Source organism: Rattus norvegicus, chromosome 12 (genome assembly GCF_021556685.1).
Source record: "Rattus norvegicus strain SHRSP/BbbUtx chromosome 12, alternate assembly SHRSP_T2T, whole genome shotgun sequence".
Classification (NCBI taxonomy): domain Eukaryota; kingdom Metazoa; phylum Chordata; class Mammalia; order Rodentia; family Muridae; genus Rattus; species Rattus norvegicus.
The window spans coordinates 51,433,986-51,448,102 of record NC_141545.1 but is presented as its reverse complement, the minus strand read 5'-3'; the positions used below and the strand labels follow the sequence as shown (position 1 = coordinate 51,448,102).

Below are 14,117 nucleotides of genomic sequence, written 5' to 3'. Positions count from 1 at the left end.
GGATTTCAAGAAAAAGAAAATGTACCAAAATCATAAATTTTTAAAAATTGAGGCAGGGTGCCGTTATGTAGCCCAGGTTGGCTTTAAATCTGTGATCCTTACCCAGGTACTGTGGGTAATTATAAGCACTATTTTGATCCCAATGCTTGGAAGGCAGATGCAGTTGGACCCTCTGTGAGTTCCAGGTCATCCTGCTGTACATAGTGAGATCCTGCCTCAAAACAAAACAAAACAACAACAACAAAGTAATCCTCCTGCCTCAGCCTCCCAAGTGGTGATGATGTCATCTCAAGATGGCAGGGGTGAACAGCAAACCTGACTTTTGCATGGTCTCCTTCACTCCCTCTATTCATCCCCCTTTTCTCCCTCTCTTTCTTTTTTCCTTTCTTACACAGGGTCTCATTACTTAACCCCGACTGGCTCAAAACTCACTTTGTAGCCTAGGTATTTCTCAAACTCGCCATCCTCCTGCCTCACACCACCAAGCCCTGAGACTGCAAGGACCATGCCTCGCCAATACTCATTCCCCCCCCCCATGTTTGTTAAAAGAGGTTATTTTCAACCAGCTGGAAAAGCTCTTTGGGGTGCTGAAGATGTCAAGTGTGCACCCCCTCAATACACAACGTTATGGGGTGGTGAGATAGGCTAAATTTTCCGCAAGGTCAACGTAGGGCAGACTTCGGACCCGTTTTTAATGGCAAAGGATATCAAAAGACAAAATGTAGAGGTTTAAGTTGTTAACCTAGAACTCTTTCAACTAAACTCAGGGTAGGATGAGTTCGGTGCCCTCCCAAAGCCGGGAGCAGATGGGGTGACTGCTGCTGCTCGCATCTGAAGCTGGGGAGTTGGGGGAGCGGTTCTCGGGCCCAGGGGACTCCCCATTTCCGGGATCAGGAATGATTCTGAATATATCCAGATGTGCAGCCCCGCCCTAGATGTGCTGACGCTGCGCGGGGCCACGTGGCGGGACACTGGCTCACTTGAGGGGAGCCCCGGAGTATGGGGTTACTCATCCCTGCCCGCCGCTCTCCATACCCGGAGACGCCTCCTGGGAAGAGCGCTCTGGGGAGGCAGCAAGGCTGCGCCCAGCTCAGCGCGACGCTGGCGCCGAGAAAAACAAAACGGCTTCCAGCAAGTTCTCTCTCTGCCCTCGCTCCCTGAGCCCCTCCCTGCAGCAGGTGGGGGCGTTTTCCTGGCGCGACTCCTCTCTGCAGTGGGGTGTGCGCGCCAGCGATCCCCGACGCCTGGCGGCCTGTGCTCGGGAGCCTGGGACGAGAGTGGAGAAAAGGAGTCCCCGGCATCCCTCTGTCCAAGTAATAATCTCGCTCACGCCCTGGATGAAAGAGGTTTGGACCTTTCTCTCTCAAACCCCCAGCTTCTGCAGAGAGTGTCCCAGAGGCCAGGAGGATTGAAGAGCTGAGCTAGTGAGTTCTGGGGTCTCCCCGGACCCTTTTAGAGATTCGATGTGGGCTTCAGAGTCCGTCGTGTCAGACTCAAAAATCATTGGCTGGGTGACCTTGGACAGGCCGCTAACCCTCTCTGGACCTCCTTTTCCTTGTCTTTAAAATGGGTTCTTACCACCTCGCGGGACTGTTGTGCCAAAGCAGTGACTCCCTGAGGATGTACAATCACCATCGAGAGCGATGTCGCAATGAGAGTGCGGAGATGCACTGGGTTTGAGGCTGCGCTGGACGCCCCATGTCTGGGACGAGTCCCAAAAGTGAAGGAAGGGTAAGGGCTGGGCCTGGGGGGGGGGGGTCAGAGACACCACCCGCTACCCCACCCTCCATGCCTGGGCGCAGTCCCCAGCCAGGAGGGTTACCTGATAACCTTATGGGTTGGTGTGTACCGGAGTCCCCACGCCCATGTTCATCTAGCTATGGGGGAAGGGAAGGGTCTTTGTTCCCCCTCAGACCATGACTACCAGACCCTGAGCACCCTCTGTGTCCCCATTCCCATGGTCCATCCACTGGAGCCTCACATATGGCCACTGCGGGTTGGGAACCCCGTTACCCACTCAGCGCGGTCCACCATTGCCCTGGGACTGTGGAACCCCCGTCGCCCTCCCGAGGATCAGGTACGCACGGCGGGGAGTGGGAATGGCCACCCCGGCTTACCTCTCGGCTCCTCGCTCCTGAGGCTGGAGTGCAAAGGGCTCTTTGTGCCCAGCTCTTAACAGAACTGGGGGAGTCCTGTAAGCGCCTCCCCTCGCAAACTCCTCCCCGCACTGGTCCGCAGCCTCCCTCCCTACGGCCCCCCAGCGCAACCCGCGTCGTCTTCGCCTCTACTGCAGCGCCCATGAAATTTTAATGCAGGAGCGGCTGGCGGGCGGAGGTGCCGCACCCGGCCTCGGGCGTGGGGGTGGGGTGGGGCGCCTGGACAAGCACCCATCTTGCGGTCCGGGACTCGAGCTGCGAGACGTGGGGTGCGTATCTGCCCCGTGCCTCACAAAGGGGCTACTGCGAGCCTCAGCCTCAGCCTCAGCCTCAGCATCCCCGCCTGTGGCGCTGCCATAGCAACGCTGGCCAGTGGAGAGGCACGCAACGGTCTGAAGCACGACCATGGACCTGGTGCTGAAGCAAGAAACACTGCCTAGAATCCCAGAAGAGGAACTGATATCCGTGCTTGGCTCTGCAGGGCCAGGGCGTGGTTTCCGTGGAACTCTCTTAGGAAGACTCCTGGTCAGGGCGACGGCAAGATTCGAACCCAAGACTACAGCGGATGTCTCTAATTTTGGCATCTGCTCTGCCTGCACTCCTTGGCACCATCATGAGCTTTACAGAGGTGCTAAAGAGTCGCTAAAAGCTGTGGTTCCGTGATGCTCCAGGCCAGCATACCCTTGAGACCATAATGTAATTGTCACCTCCTAAGCCCCACGTGTGAAATGGGACCACCACAGAGGCAACTCTGATGCCTTTTCCAGTTGAGGAATCCCTGTGCTAGAGAACATTTCACCTACTTCAAGAACCCGCACTGGTCCTCAAGTCCTTGACCAGATGTGACCTTATAAGGCATGAGTGTTTCCCCGGGGTCTCTATCCCCTTGCAGTCAGGGGGTTAAGTAGGGGAGAGGCACCCCAGCACAAGATGGCCCTCGGACCCCAAGCAATCCTCTTGATTAAACCAGCTTACTTTTCGTTTCTTAAAAAATATATTTTTTTAAAAAAATATTTATTTAGTAGGGTTGGGTGGGCACACCTCCCACAGTGGACCTGTAGGACTCGGAAGACAACAGGATGGGCTCTTGCGCCTCCCACCATGTAAATCCAGGGAGTGAAACTCAGTTGGAGACAAGCTCACTAGCATGCCCTCACTGCTCACATACAGAAGCGAGGAGGAGGGCTGCACACAGCCTCTGTGAGGGACCTGCATGAGATTTGAACTCATGCTTCCAGGTTCTGTCGCCTTCATACCCATCTCTCACTGGGAGCCCCCAGCCTGATCTTCACATGCCCATTGTGCCCAGAGGGAGACCAACAGCACAGGATAACTGGGAACACTAACATTGCCTCAGATATTTCCCTGTCAGGGATGCGCCTCTCACAAGGGCGAGTCAGAAAGCCAAGTGCTTGGTCCCAATTCCTAGAACAGAGCAGTTGACCTTGGCTTCCCCTCCTGACCTGCATAAGATACGAGCCATAAGATCACAGAGCTTGGCAGTGAACAGAGAGGGGGCACACAGGTGGCCTTGTTCTTCTCTGAGAACCCCAAGCCATTCATGTCAGCTACTCATGTCCCATCATGAAAATGGGACAAGATGAACTTAAGGAAAGAGGGGTTTATTTGGACAGTTTGAGAGTGCAGTCAGGCATGGTAGAGAAGGTGTGGCTGCAGGAGTGTGAGGTAGTTGGTCACCCTGACCCAGGGAGTCAGGATCTCGCTGTTCAACTCACTTTCCTCTTTTTAGTCAGTCCCAGAGCTCAGCCCACAAGACGGAGCTGCCCACACCCAAGGTGGGTCTTCCTTCCTTAGTCAAACCTCTCTGGAAACATTCTCACAGGCACATCCCGAGGTGTGTCTCCCAGGTGACTCTAAATCCGGACAACCTGACCATGAAGACGAGCCGTCAACCATGTTTCTCCTACCCTGTTCTTGAATCTTCTACCAGTCCAGTTTCCAATATCCATCTAGGGAAAAAGACTTGAGGCAAGTGCCTTACTTCTGGGACCCCCGACTCCCATCTCAGTTCTTTCAAATGTCAGCAGTGTCTGTGGTCCTGCTTGCTGGCGAGAAGTGAGTAGAATGGAGAGCAACAGTGCACACCACTAGGGGAGGCTGTGGGCTCCATGTGTCATAGACTGCTCCCCACTGATAGACTCTCGGTGAAATGGAAATGGAATGGTGTAAGAAGGGGGCGGGCCCATGTCCAGATGATGTAAGAAGGGGGCGGTCCCAATGTCCAGATAATAAAGGAAAGAAAGGGGTAGACCCAATGTCCAGCAGACCCCCAAACCAGCCTAGGGTTGTTTGGAGGCCTTCTGTCCTTGATTCTCCGTCATGAGGTCAATCTCTTGTGGACCTTTGACTGCCTTTTGCTTATCTGCAGAAAACAGAATGGAGTGTAGGGTCCTGCACTCTGTAGGGCATCCACCCACTACACACAGCACGTCCTCACAGCCTCCGTGGGATTCCCACACAGCCTGGCAGTGAGAGTGGGAATCCCTCCCACCTCCCCACTCCTGTAACTCCGGCCCCCAGCTCATTGACTGAGGAGGGACAATAAGTAGACATGGCCAGCATCACCATGGCTGCCCAAGGATCCCATCTTGTGGCAGATGTTAATAGACACTTTGAACCCCGAGGGTTCGTGAGCAGAGCCCCACTCACTGCCCAAGACACTGGGACATGTTTTGTCTGCCTCTCTTGAAAGTGACCACAGCCACCTCTTGTTGAGTGCTGGTTGTCAGGGCAACAGGAAGAGCACATCAGACTTCCAAAGGTGCACTTGAAAATGAAGTGGGTGCCCTAATCTGGACCTGGTCCCCCAGACCCCTGACCCCCATCCCTGCCTCCTCACAGGAAGCAATGTATCTTCAAGGAAGTAACCCATGATTCCAGGCAAATTCTGACCCTGACCATGTGTCTAGTAAAGAAGAAACAGAAGAACCCTTCTTTTCTTCATCTCTAAAGAGAAGTCCAGAGGGATGTGCCCCTCAACAAGTCCCTGCAGCTAAGTTCTGGGTCTCACCATGCCCTTTAGATGCAGTGAGCTCAAGTCATGACCCTATCCTTTCCCTCCTCCAACCCTATAAGAAGCCATTGGTATCATCTCTACTAGACACATAAAAAAAGGGGCGGACCCAATGTCCAGATGATGTAGAATGGGCGGACCCAATGTTCAGCTGATGTAAGAAGGGGGCGGGTCCAATGTCCAGCAGACCCCCTAGGTGACCCAGGCAGGAAGTGAGTGTCAAGGCTGTGGGAGAACATGGCTGTCGGATAATCTCTGCACACATGCTCAGTTCACCATGCCCTGAAAACAATGAGCCACCCACAGGTAAGCATGAATTCATCGCTGTGCTATGGTCCTTCAGGGATGCAGCCGCTGCTCTGAAGTAAACCTCTGCCTCCATTCAGAAGGAGCTTCACCGGCTCAGCACGGTCACCACAACAGCAGGTGATCTCTATGGACTGTTCCCTATTCCACCACCTTCGCGTGTGGGCACATGGGCAGGGTCAGCATCCATTATCCCAGGGGCAGACTTCAAAACGGGACCTGTGTACGAGCGGTCCACTTGGGCACTGGTGAGGCAGGGCAGAGAAGAAACTAGAAACGATCTACTGGAAGTATTCCTGCTGGGGCTGCCCCCTGAGATACAGCCAGGGAAGCCCCCTGAGACACAGCCTGGGCAGCCCCATGGGCCACAACCTGGGCAGCCCCCTGAGCCACAGCCTGGGCGGCACCATTTGCTGAGGAAATCTTCAGGGCCGCACCTCTAAGTTGGTTCCCCTGGCATCTCTCCTTTGTTCTAACACTATACTTGCTGCTCACCAGATCCTGATGTAGCATATCTGCACACACACGCCAGTGTCCCCCGATTAGAGGCCCTCAGCGAACCCTCCATCACCCCTTTAAATCCTATCTCCAAACGCATGCCTGGACACAGCTCACATCAAAGCAATGCGGTCTTTGCTTGTTAGTGGGTTTTCCAGGCAGCTAGACCTCTGTTCTTCTGAGGTCCTTGAGAGGCTGTGGAGCACACCGGACTTGGCCAGTGGGGTCAAGGGCTGGATACCTGCCCGCTGTCCGTTGGATAAAGTGAAGGAAGCTAGCATAAGCCTAGACTCCTTACTGGCTCCAGGAACAGACCAAGCATGTCTTCCTCAGCAGAGAGCAGGGAGAAGCATGGTTCTACCGAGAAGTGTCACAGGGACACAGGATTGTCCCCTTCACTGCCCAGCTCCCCCACTATGTCCATCCTGGGCCAACAAGACCAGGAACCACACTTAGAGATGATGGCTCTAACCAGTACTTGCCTCCCTGGTGCATGAGACAAACCTCTACATCCAGAAGCCCACAGGCCAGGATAGACAAAAATTGGCTCACAAATGGAAGTCACTGTGGTCATGGCTACCGTGGGGTGGGGGTGGGGATGGTGAAACCAGCAGATCCTAAAGTGCTTACAAAGCTCCAGACACGACACCCCACACCGAGACTTCGAAATCTCACAGATAACTGTACTGTTTGGTTGGTTGTTTTCAGGGCTTTTAGTCTCAAAAAAGCTAAAACAAGTCCAAAGCTAGGTCACTCCAAAGACAGCCAAATGCAGGTGCTGGTAAGGATCCATGTTCTACTGCCATGGCAAAATGCCTGAGACTATGTGTGTACGTGTGCATGCACTGCTTGTGTGCATGCGTGTATGGCTTATGTAGTTCGTGTAGATACTAACTTCTCGTGTGTGTCTGTGTGTGTGTGTGTGTGTGTGTGTGTGTGTAGATCGGTAGACTCAAGCTTCTTGTTTATGTGTATGTGTGCAAGTGTTCATTGTGTGTGTGTGAGTGTGTGTAGGTACAAGCTTTTTTTAATGTATGTGTTCAAATGTGGTACATTGTGTGTCTGTGTGTCTCTCTCTGAGTGCATTTGTGTGTGTGTGTGTGTGTGTGTGTGTGTGTGTACAGCTCTTGCAGAAGATCTGAGTTCTGATCCCAGTGTCCGTGCCAGGCAGCTCACAACCCTTTCTAATTACAGCTCCAGAGGATCCAGTGCCTCTTCTGACCTCTAACACCTGCACTCATGTGGACATAACCCCAACACACACACACACACACACACACACACACACACACACACACACACCTAATTAAAAGTAAATAAAAATCTTTTTAAAAATATTCTTCCATTTTCAAGTATGTGATGTTTTAGATAGATGTTTTGCATGTGTGTGAGCTCTCTGTGTACATGCATGTTAACATGTGTGAGGCCACATATATGCATGAGCATGTGTTCACATGTATGTAAAAGCCCCAAGGTTGATGTTAGGAATCATCCTCAATGGCTCATCCTACTGATTCATTGAGGCAGGGGCTCCCAATCAAACCTAGAGTTCACGAAGATGGATACCCAGCTTGCTCAGGGCATCCCTTGTGAGGGCTAGAATTACAGACCAAGGGCAATGTCCACCACCCAGCATTTCCTGGGTTCGGGGATCCAAACTTCAGTCCCCGCCAGTGCACAGAAAGCTCTGTAACCACTGGGCTTTCTTCCAAACCCTGGCATAAACTTATCTGTGATGTCTCTTCGATGAATGCTTTCTTTCGTATGCCTGTTTTATATATCTTTACATCTAGACTCGTGCACATCTGAGGTAAAAGTGTCACAGGGGGAGAAGTTTGAAATACCCTGATATGGATCACAGTTCTGCAGGTGGTGCATCCGAATCCAGGCTGCCTGCATTGGCTGTGCCTCAGTGATCTGCTCGATACACCACTCCAGTGCCATTGTGGTGGGTAGCTATCTCACAGAGAGGCAGGAGGCATCAGAGGCCTACCTCCGTCTCTCTGTCTCTCTGCCTCTCTGTGTCTCTGCCTCTCTCTGTCTCTTTGTATGCATCTCTCTGTGTCTCTGTCTCTCTGTCTCTCTATCTCTGTTTCTCTGTGTGTCTCTCTGTGTCTCTCTGTCTCTCTGTGTGTCTCTGTCTCTGTCTCTCTGTGTGTCTCTGTCTCTCTCTGTCTCTCTCTGTCTCTCTCTCTGGAACTAACCAGGGTCCCCCCAAGTTAGCTACATTAATTCATTCTAAGGGTGCAGATCCCAGTAACCCAACCACCCCTCACCAGGAACACCTTAAAGGACAACCCACCTCCTCCCAACACCACCACATGAACCAAACCCCACCAGAGGTCAAAGGACAGATCTGAGACGCTGGCTTTCCTTACACGAACGTGCTCTGCCACTCGGTGCACTGTGAAGCCCTGCCAAAGTCGTGACCTACAGCTCCTGGCTTAGCAACCTCATTGTTCAGTTCAGATCTGAGGCCGGTTCTCGGTTCCCTGGTTCAGTCGTCATACACATGGGCTAAGCTGCAGAGGCAGGCACAGCGGGAGATTCTGTGTGCTCTGCTCAGTAAGGAGACAGTAGCGGAGTGCGTGAGTTTTCTGTGTTGGTCGTAGTGCCCAAGTTTGGAAGGAGTGACAGGGGGTGGGTTTCCTCACATATGCAGGAAAGCAATCAAAAGTGTCAGATGTTGCCATAGGCCTCGCTGGGCACCCTGAGTGAGAATTAGAGTCTTCTTTGGTTTCTCCTGACCCTCAGAGCTGTTCACGTGCCTTGACTCATGATGCCATCCTCCCCTTCCAAGGCAGGAATGAAGCTGCTGATGGACACCTCTGTTTGCTTTCACATCCCTAGTGATGTCCCTCACCACACACACTCTATAAGGCTTTACATGGAGTTGTGTGTGCTTGGGGGTGGCTACAAAACTGTGTTTATGTGCGAAGGAAGGACAGAAGTTGTCTTAGTCAGGGTTTCTATTCCTGCACAAAACATCATGACCAAGAAGGAGCTAGTTGGGAAGGAAAGGGTTTATTCAGCTCACACTTCCACACTGCTGTTCATCACCATGGGAAGTCAGGACAGGAACTCGCACAGGGCAGGAATCTGGAGGCAGGAGCTGATGCAGAAGCCATGGAGAGTGCTGCTTACTGGCTTGCTTATCTTAGCTTGCTCAGCCTGCTTTCTTAAAGAACCCACCTGCCCAGGGATGGCTCCACCCACAATGGGCGGGGCCCTCCCCACTTGATCACTAATTGAGAAAATGCTTTATAGCTGGATCTCCTAGAGACATTCCCTCAAGGGAGGCTCCTTTCTCTGTGATAACTCCAGCCTGTGTCAAGCTGACCCAAATCCAGCCAGTTCAGAAGTCAACCTCAGGAACTGTCCTTGTTGATTTGAGGCAGGGTCTCTCACTGTCCACAGTTCTTTAAATGGGAGCTGGGGACGAGGAACTTGGGTCATTCTGCTTACAGTGCCAGCTCTTTACCCACTGAGCCATTGCCCCAGCCCCTCGCTCTGTTCACTCAAAGTATCTTTCTGGTGGTTCCTGTGGGCCCTGCGAGAGCCCTGGATTGTCTTTCTACCTGCACAGCATTGGCTGATCAACTTCAACCCCTATGAGCTGTGTGGCCTGATAATATACATGGCTTCTCAGGCACCATGGGGAAGCCTCTGCCTTGCCTTCCCTATGACAGTTCGTGCCAGGTTCCACACTGAAGACCCGGAGTTGGCCACCTTGCCCAGTCCCACATTCACCCAGACTGCCCAGCCGAAAACACAGGTGGCTCTCATAAACCCCAGCAGACCCCAGTCCAGTTACACGGCAGCCCTTTGAGTGGGCATCACAGCCTTTGGCATGTGAGCAAGATCCAGAAAGGCCAAACAAGGTGCCTGGAACCCACCTCCTTCTGTGTGTAGATGCTGTCGGGGCTGCAGCCGCTCTGCCTCATCTCTGTCTTGTTCCCTTCCTCTGCCTTTCAGCCAGCTAGAGCTAAGTCAGGCCAAGCTTGTTCCCAGCTCTGCTTCTGCTCATCAGACTTTGGGACCACAACACCCTCTTCCATAACATTGCATAACACTGCCTTTCTTGCAGAGCTCTGGGAGAATCAGAGAATCCTCTCTCTCGGGGTTGGGGATTTAGCTCAGCGGTAGAGCGCTTGCCTAGCAAGCACAAGGCCCTGGGTTTGGTCCCCAGCTCCGGAAAAAAAGAAAAGAAAAAAAAAAGAGAATCCTCTCTCTCTCTCTCTCTCTCTCTCTCTCTCTCTCTCTCTCTCTGACTGTCTCTCTCTGTGTGTCTCTGTGTGTCTCTGTTTGTCTCTGTCTCTCTCTTTCTCTCTCTGTCTGTTTCTGTCTCTCTGTCTCTCTCTCTGTCTCTCTCTCTCTCTCTCTCTCTCTCTCTCACACACACACACACACACACACACACACACACACACACAGTAAAGTTTAACTCTGAATTTTCTCCCCATGATTTTCCATGGCTTAAATCTCTCTCCCTCCCCTGCAGAGGAAGACCCTACCCACCCATTCCCAGGCAGATATCATAAAGGATCTCGGGGGCTAGAGCAATGGCTCAGCAGTTAAGAGCACTGACTGCTCTTCCAGAGGTCCTGAGTTCAATTCCCAGCAACCATATGTTGGGAACACAGCAACCATCTGAGATGGGATTTGATGGCCTTGTCTGGTGTGTCTGAAGAGAGCGACAGTGTACTCATATACATAAAATAAATAAATAAACAAATAAAGGACTTTAAACACAAATAGGCCCCTGTCGCAGAGCACTAAGCACTGAGCTTTGTCCACCCGCGTCTTCCATGCACCATGCTCATGATCACGTATCAGGCTTCCTTCTGTCAGCCGGATTTGAACTACACCTGCTTCGTGGAGTAAAGTCCAGAGCACTCCCCACTCCACCCCCGCCACTTCATTTAGTAAGCCCACAGTAAGGTTCAGAAACCGGGACGCTGCTCCCAGACACAGCCACAGAGCCTCCCGCCCCCAGGCTCCATTCCCTGTTGAGTCTCTCTGCCCCCTTGCTTTTGTGCGCCTGGGGCTGCATGCAGCTAGAGGCCTTGTGCCGCTGCCCCTGCCCTGTCCTTTCCCCGCGGCCCCCCGCCCCGACTCAGCCTCTTTGTCCCTTTGTGTCTGGGCCACAGAGAAGAGAAGGGCAGAGCACGCTTGCCGCCTCCAGCCCGCCTCATCATCCATCTGCAACAGTCCTGCAGATGCCCTGCACCTGCTCCTGGGCTCCCAGCCGCCCAGCAGGTGCCGCCCAGCCAATCGCAAAGCTACTGCGGAGAAAAAGGCCGAGGCCAGGCCTCCAGCTGCTCCCTCCCGCCTCCCAGAAATAGGGACAAAGTCTTTCAGCTTTGCCGACGCGGTGCATGCGGCAGATGCTGAGGGGCCAGAGTCGGGGCAGAAGGAACTGCGGCTGGGGGAGGGGAGTCCTGCGGGAGCCCCACAGACACCACACTCAGCTTATGCCTTCTTGCCACCCAACCCAGACCCGTCACTGGATCTCAGGCATTTCACTGGGTCATCTCCACCCCCCAACCGCACCCCACACTGAATCACCAAACATCTCTGCTCTTACTGCCCCTGCCAGGTTCCCCAGCCTGTCTCCTCTGCCAATTGCATAAGACTCTGAAGATGCAGGCTGACCTCATCCATCGCTACCCTGCCGCGCAGGCCTCAGAACGAACAGCAAGGTTTATGCTGGCCTTCAGAGTCCTCCCCTAACCCTGGCTACCTGCTGGCTCGGTGGTCTCCAATCTACAACATTGCCAGCTGGACATGCCCACCCCAGCCTCTTGTTCTCCCGTGGTTCTGCTCATTTCCAGATAAAGTCATTCTTCATAGGTTCATGACCCCTGGAAGACAGAGCCTTGTTTGGGGCTGACTTTAACATGGAATTTTAAGTCCATTTGCTTGTAAGTCCATGCATGTACATGCCTGCACACATTCACATATATATGCACACATGTCTACACACATGCTCACACGTGATGAAGTTGCACACATGTCTGCAACACACATGTGCTATACACATTGCTGGCCTGTGAGACTCCTCGGGGAAGACATTTGCTCTTTCTTAGCCTGGCGAAGGGTCTGCCAGGGTGGATACCCCCCCCATGTCTGCATGTGGACAGAACAGGAAACCCTTGTGGACACATTATACAGATGCCCAAGCCAATGTGGAGGAGAGTGTGGGCTCTGGTCTGCTCCCATGTGGCCACGGATAGGGCAGTCCAGGTCTCCATCTGTCTCCCAAAGGTCTCCTGTAGAAGGCTGCTCAGCCCTCAAGCACCCTTTCAAGGATGGCAGAAATGCAGACCCTTTCCAGGGCACACCTGACTTGTCTAGATTGGTGATAGTGTCTTCCTCCACATGTGCGTTGTGTGTACCTGTCCTCTGCTTGCACGAGGGCAGGGCCACTGTGTTCACAAGTGCAGACACCTCAGGAGACACTAGGACAGATTGCCAAGGAAGGGACCTGCACACTCGGCCTGCCGAGTTCCATTTTTGGATTGGCGCTGCAGTTGCTATAGACACTGTCAGCTTGTATGGTACCAGGGATTGGCACCAGACCCACTTTACAGACAGGGATACTGAGGCTGAACAAACAGGTCTGAGCCAAGATGCAGCCCTGACATTCTTCATCCAAAACCACTACCACCCTAGTCCCACCATCCTGCCCAGAAGTCCCAGGAAGATCCTCTCAGCCAGCCGTATCCACCCTACTGCTATCTCACTATATCTGTTCTGCACAGCAGGGCATTCCATATTTATGAGATGCCCTTGGCTCTCTGTGGACCAGCCAAGCTCTGCCTGTGTGCTTGGAGGAGGGAGGCAGGCCTCTGCAGTCAGAGTGCTTCAGCAGGAGGGGGCTGGGCTGGGCTGGGTTGAGGCTCTAGTCTGGCATCTGCCGAGCCTGTGAAGCAGAATGGGGCTGGGAACACATGGGTGGGTCTAGAGACCGTTGTTCTCTGGCTTGCCCAAGTACCCAAGGCACTTAAAGGGCCCAGGAGGGGGCTGGGTGGACAGAAGAATGTTTGAAATGCTCAGTAGTCCAGGCACAGGAGAGGAAAGCCAGTCTTGCTGGATGTGGGTGTGCAGGGTGTGGGTGTGCAGGGTGTGGGTGTGCAGGGTGTGGGTGTACATAATGTGGGTGTGCAGAGTGTGGGTGTGCAGGGTATGGGTGTGCGGGGTATAAGTGTGCAGGGTATGGGTGTGCAGAGTATGGGTATGTAGGGTTTGGTGTGCAAGCTATGGGTGGACAGGATGCGGGCGTGCAGAATGTGAGTGTGCATGGTGTATGTGCAGGGTGTAGATTGGCACAGTGTGGGTGTGCAGGGTGTGGGTGTGCAGGGTGTGGGTGTGCAGAATATGGGTGTGCAGACTGTGAGTGTGTAGGGTGTGGGTGTGTAGGGTGTTGGTGTGCAAGGTATGGGTGGACAGGGTGTGGGTGTGCAGAATGTGGGTGTGCAGGGTGTGTGTGCAGGGTAAAGACTGGCACGGTGTGGGTGTGCAGAATATGGGTGTGCAGGGTGTGAGTGTGCAGAATATGGGTGTGCAGACTGTGGGTGTGTAGGGTGTGGGTGTGCAGAGTGTGAGTGTGAGTGTGCAGGTGGGGTATGCTGGGTGAGGGTGTTCAGAGGATAGGTGTGCAGGTGTGGATGTGCAGAATGTGGCTGTGCAGGGTGTGATTGTGCAAGGTATGGGTGTGCAGGCTGGGTGTGTACCTTCTGAACCAGTGTTGGACATTGTCTCACTTACCACACAAAGAGGAGAGTTAAGAAATATGTTGTCAGACCTGAGCATGGAGCAGTAGGATTTTAATCTAACAGATACTGCGCACATGTGTGCGCACGCGCGCACACACACACACACACTCACAATGAACACTCCCACGCACAATCATAATCAAACACAAACATTCATACACACACATACAATGAACACTCACACACATATAATGAACATGCACACTCACAAACACACACACACAGTGCGGGGGAGGGCCAGTTTTAGTTTAACCAGGTAACTGAACATAAAATAAGGATTAGGGAGATGAGTCAGTTGGCAAAATGTTTGCTGCACAACCACGAGGACTGTGTTTGATCTCCCAG

At 53.0% G+C, this 14,117-nt stretch overlaps 1 long non-coding RNA gene across 1 annotated transcript in view; it reads right to left on the bottom strand.

Annotated features, from left to right (window-relative positions):
* Positions 1–2,303, bottom strand: part of Miat (myocardial infarction associated transcript) — a 15,232-nt gene extending 12,929 nt beyond the window's left edge. The window contains exon 1 of the long non-coding RNA NR_111959.1: positions 2,118–2,303. This is a non-coding gene — a long non-coding RNA (myocardial infarction associated transcript). The remainder of the gene's footprint in view (positions 1–2,117) is intronic.
* Between the last annotated feature and the right edge of the window lie 11,814 nt (positions 2,304–14,117).